Source organism: Lygodium microphyllum, chromosome 11 (genome assembly GCF_053477565.2).
Source record: "Lygodium microphyllum isolate KBCC chromosome 11, Lygodium_microphyllum_v1.1.10, whole genome shotgun sequence".
Classification (NCBI taxonomy): Eukaryota; Viridiplantae; Streptophyta; class Polypodiopsida; order Schizaeales; family Lygodiaceae; genus Lygodium; species Lygodium microphyllum.
Window position 1 is genome coordinate 160,731,335 of NC_141145.1, and position 6,033 is coordinate 160,737,367.

The window sequence follows — 6,033 nt, forward strand, 5'->3', positions numbered from 1 at the left end:
CCTCACACTGTCAAGGATCACTCAAAAAGGGTTTAGGATTCAAAACTTTGATAGGATGCCCTTTCCTACTACACTCATGCTCTCTCGATCTCCTTTGATCACACTAGCTCTCTCACTCTCTTTTGTATGTGCTCTCAACTAGCCTATGCTTCACCCTTGCACTCTCTTTGTTACAAAAGAGACATAATAGATCAATGATATTTGATGCAACAATGGATGCTAGCTTTTTACACAAGCTAACATCTGACAATGTAGTAGGCGTGGGTTATTTCTAACTTTGTGCTATTTCTAACCAAATTGAATATAGCAACTTCATTCATATAGATGCTCATTAATGGGACATGTATTTTCCTGAAGGGGATGCCATCAATGGAACTTTAGGATACTCTTATTTGTGACCCCAATATGGTGTAAATCCACAATGGATCACCACCAAGTGAGAGACACCTCCTGGAGCCCCAAGAGGAAAACCAAGGAAAAAGGGATTCAACTGCAAGAAAATCTATCTTGTAACATCAACAAGCTTTTATTTCATTCTTTTGATGATCAAAATAAAGGAAACAACAAATCTTCATGCAGCATCATAGTAGATATCTCCCACAGATTTGATAGAATCAACCATAATCTTCAACATCTTCATAAAGTCCTTCAATAGAACAAGGAACATAAAATAATAAACCATTTTTGAATGGAAATCAATCACATAGTATTCATCTTCAATGTCTTCATAGTTTTCTCTCTCAATCTCTCATATATAAATACACTATTTTGATAGAAATTGACTCTCTCTCTCTCTCTCTCTCTCTCTCTCTCTCTCTCTCTCTCTCTCTCTCTCTCTCTCTCTCTCTCTCTCTCAATAATTACTCTCAATAATCCTTCTTAGGTCATGGATGCACCTCCCAAGAGGTATGTTTGATGCGAAGAGGCACTAGAGCCACTACAATGTCTCTTCATAGCTCACTACTGTCATTGTCACTCCAGTCTTCTCTTCAGTCTTTAGCAGCTTCTTCTTCCTTTTGTTTTAGCTCTTTTGAACTTAGATTCATCATTTCTAAAAGTTAGAAATTTTTTCCAAAGTCACACATACATTCCACTTACAGAAGATCTACAGAACAGAACATAACAGAGACAGAGTAGAGATAGAGCAGAGACAGAGGCTCTACAGAAGGTCTACAAAGGGTCATCAGAGAACATCAAATCCTCATAACTCATACTAAAACCATTCCAAACTATAAAAAACTAATCAATAAACCTTCAAAATATTTCAACCTCCATCAATCATCAATCCATGCTTCATACAGAAGAAAATCAGAACAAAATAGAAGCTATACAGAAGGTATCAGAACCTCAACAAAACCTATCAGAACATCACAAAGCTTCATATTTCCACTAAAAATCATCATGAGCTTCCAAAACATAATCAATATCATCCAGAACACTCTCAAAAACTTCCATTAACAATCACATATCACTCTAAATCCATCCAAAAATCAATCATTCAGTCCTCAAAAACAACAAAAATCAGTCAAATATTCAATCTTTTTTCACTCTCAAAATATCCCCACACTTAGAAAGCAAGTGTCCTCGCGATCTAGGAAAAGAATAATATAAGCTCACTAAAGAGCTCAATTTGAGCTTCTTTAGTATCTTCAGCAATCACTCCACCACGACCCCAACTTATCACTTGTATATCTAGAAAAGAATACTACTAAAGGAAAACTTCGTTATTCATTAACACATCTGATAAACAATAAAAAGTCATGACAAATTTGTAAATGATATAAGAAGTTCTTTAGCTTTCCATCGTAGGCTTTCCATCCACCATCACCATCAATAGTTGAAAAGAGAGCTCTCAAACAAATTATTTAACCAGCATGAACTTGTCACATACAAATTATTACAACACAAACACAAACACAACCATCTAAATGGCACCTCTAAAAGATGTCTCATTAAGAAGCATAGAAGATACATTCAAGGTTATCAATGAAGATGATCCCTCTTAAAAGCTTGATGATTTTGAAAGTGAACCAAGGATAAAGACTCATCTACAAAATATTTTGGAGGATTCTAAAAGAATTGAAGGCAGCACATCCATTCTAGCAAAACAAGGTATTTGCTAGGTAGACAAAGGGCATGAAAATATAGGACATCCAACTATTGGGAATCAATGTTTACATTGACATTCATACAAAGCTTTGGAATGGCCTTTTTATCGTTATGGGAATGCCTATGCATATATGCTAGTTACCAAGCAAAATGGCTTGTCAATCTCACTGAAGGATCTAGAGATTGTGAATATTATTGAGAAAAATGGAGGTAATTTTGGTATGCTTGACTAGTAGTTGTCCAGTCCCTTGGAATTAATGGTCAATTAATATGTGGTCCCGTGAGAAAATCTGTTGAGCTCCATCTTGTTCTTCTCAGAATCTGTTGATCAAATTCTTCATACCACTAACCAACTGAGGGGGCTGAGAAATAGAAGTGGCAGGAGATGGAAGTGGAATAAGTAAAAGAGGATGAAGAGATGGATAGGCAAAATCATAAAATGAGGAATAAGCTAAAGAAGGAGTGGCTGAAAATTTAAGCGAACCAGTTAGGAAAGGTGTCAATTGATAAGCAGGAAAAGTAGAAGGTATATGGATAGATGGAGAAGGGCAAGGTGGAGAAGGGAAAAAAACTCGATCTTTAATGAAAGAACAAAAGGTAAAGATTGGAATTTGAGGAAAACCCTGAGGTTGGAAAAGCAGAGGTAAGGTAGTTGCTGAGTTGAATTTATAAAGGGAAAAATAAGCATCATGGCGATGGGCCATTTGTTGATAGTACAATAAGCTAGGAACAAAGGGACCTAAAACAGATCGTCGATGGTAGGCATCAAAGAAGGATGAATCAAATGGATGGTTCTTGGAAAGATAAGCTAGGAGATCCACCCTCAGTTGGTTAATGCTCTACACATAAGTAGAAGTTGTATTCTGGCGTTGGTTCAGGACTAAAGAATCAATCATGGAATGCCATCAAGTGTTAGGGACACTAGCCACTCTAGAAGAATAGCACTGGAACATGTCATCTATCCTCAACTCCAAATGATTGACATATAAGGCAGCTTATAAGACCACATCCCCCACATACCAAGCCAGATCTATATCATCTGAAATTAACAGATCACCTCTAGATACATATAAGACAACAACATGATATCTGTTGTCACAGAATCTTCAAAGACTATACGGACAACTTCTGAACCATCCTTTGGAAGAGGGAGATCCATTGTTGAGAGCTTAATATAGAAGGCCAACTTCTGCAATTGATAGTGGACAAAAAATGAATGGTTGGGAGGAACATACTCCTGAATTTGCTCAAATTTAGACCATAATAAATCCATCCTCGACTGCAACCTTTCCACTTTATCTTGAAAAAACGGACATAATGTGGCATGTCTTTGGAGAACTGCCAAGTCCTATTGAGATATAGAAGGAATCATAGGAACACTGGGGCTTGGAGGAATGGACTGTGACTGGGCCACTTGGTCCTGCAAGCTTATTCTGGGAAGCTTGGGATTCCAATGTATTGTGAGCTGTTTGCAAAGCTGAGAGTTTCGTATCTAAAAGAGTCTTAAACTCTTGAGCTTCTTTGGACATTTTCTCTTTCTCTTCCACAACTCTAGTGACCTCTAACTGAGCTTCTACTAACTAAGTTTTCAAAGAAGATATTTCTTCTCTCTGGGTCTCAATCATTTGTGTCTGCTGTTCCATCTGCTTAAACAGATTGGCAAGAGTATCTTTAGCAGAGGCTAACTCTGGTTGCCTTATGCATCTGGTCTTTGGATTGCATCAATTCTTCATAGAAAGAAGCATATGACTGTTGAACACATGTTGTCACTGAGAGTTCAATAGAACTCTGGATGTCGTTACAAAGGAATTAGTCATACTTCCACGAGGTAGAAGATGTATACAATGCTTCTCGTTGACTGCAGGTTGGCGTTCCTCCTTATCCTCACCTTCAGCTCTCTTCCTCGTCCATCTTCAGACTCCTCCACCTTCGTTTGCAAAGCATAGACTATAGCATTGTCTTCTTCAGGCTTGTCGATCCACGTCAACTTGTCCTTCATTGTCAGCTGGTCCTTCTGCTGCCTTCAGCTGATGCCACCTTCATCTGCGCCTTCCGCAGAGCTCGCTGATGTTTCCAGTACTCTTCTCACTCCTTCAGTCCAAGCCCACAATTCCGCAGTTGCAGAGCTCCTCGACTCCCTCGACTCCAATCAATGCTTTTCCTCTCCAAAATAAACTGTTTATCAGACTTCGGGCTCTTCGTTGAGACCACCCCACTTCCTCTGTTCTCCTCTCTGATTTTCCCCTAGAATTCGCCTTCTGATTCCTCCTCCAAAAATGTCGTATGCCAGATCCATCAATCCCGGAAAAATCCCCCAAGCCCGATTCAAAAACACAAAAGCTCTCTTTTCCCCCCAAAGCACGGCTCCTTTCCCCTAAAGCACGGCTCCTTTCCCCTAAAGCACTATTTTTTTGCATTGCCAAAAGCCTCAAGAAGCGGATTTGACTCCAAAACCTGTTGTTCAACTGTTCATCCATCTGTAACAGCCCTGACCTTCGAATGTCCCAAAATCGAATGGCTCCATCACAACCTCCCGTAAGAAGAACCCATTCACTTCTCCTAGACCACTGTACAGCCCACACACTATCTCGATGACCAGTGAATGTATAAGTGAATGCTCCTGTTGCCATATCACAAAGCCGCACCCTTGTATCCTCAGTTCCAGCATCAATCAACATGTGTGCAGTTGCAAGCCCAGACATTCCAATGGCATACACTTTCTTGGACATATTAAATTGAAGTTCCACCTGTGTTGTGTTCGTGTCCCAAACATTCACAAAATGATCAAAAGATCCAGTGATGAAGATGCCTGTATCTATGGGATACCAGTGTACACATGAGACACAATATGTGTGCCCATGGTTAGCCCTTTTATCAAATGAAAACAACGCCTCATGTTTTTGTGTACATGAATTGTATCCATAGCTGCTTGGCTGCTGAATGTCATAAGCAGCAACAGATCCATCTAATGCTCCCGAAATCAGGTACCTGAAGACTATTAATGCTTCTCTTGTGTTCACTCACAATCTCCTTGTTGCGTGCAAGTTCTATGCTTGAAACCCTTCTCTTCTCTAAAAGACTTGTAAATGATGAGGGAGCCATACTTCCAATGTCTCTTTCCATCACCATCTTCCACATCCATTCTCCAGTTGAGAGTGTAATGAGATCATCACATTCCATGTCACGACAATGTCCTGATCAAACAGCCCATCAAACATGCTCTTTGCTTCTAAAATGCTGCCACATTTACCATAGATACTAATAAGTGTGCTATTAACAAAAACATCTAAAGTGAAGCCCTTCATGTGAACATCTATACTCATACGCAGAGAATAAATGTAATCACAACAACTAAGTATGCACAAAGTATCAAATCGCACACACAACTTTCGGGTGGTTTTCACACCTCGAATGCGCAGCAATACGACATCGTTACAAAGGAAAGGAATGGCATCCCCTAACACTAAACTGTTCAGCGCGAAGGAACTGATATTTTCAAAGAACCCTCTCGATGTGCCCTGAATAGGTTGTTACATGTGAGGTAGGTAGGGAGGTCACTTCCAGAGGTAGCAGGAACTGTTACTAAAGGGATGACTGGGAGAGTTTTCTCTGCTACACGCTTCAAGCGCTTTTGCTGAATGACCAATGGAGGAGGGGAATCAAGATCCTCTATATCAATGGGTTTTGAATCCTTTGAAGGTCGTGCTAAGATATCGAGCTCCACTCGTGATATGCCAGGGTGACCGTTGTGCATTTATGTCATCGACTTGTTAGCTGCAGATGCGATTAGTACACCACCCATGAAAATAGCTAGATGACAGCTATCCTTATCTACTCTAGTTCGTGGCTCAGTTAGTATGCCACCTTAGTTAGTTGAGTTTGGTTTGAGACCCATATATAGGGTTCTTCTATTTCTCTATACTA

At 39.7% G+C, this 6,033-nt stretch overlaps 1 pseudogene; it reads right to left on the minus strand.

Annotated features, from left to right (window-relative positions):
* Positions 1-4,202: 4,202 nt before the first annotated feature.
* On the minus strand, positions 4,203-5,247 carry LOC148029585 (WD repeat-containing protein ATCSA-1 pseudogene; annotated as a pseudogene).
* Between the last annotated feature and the right edge of the window lie 786 nt (positions 5,248-6,033).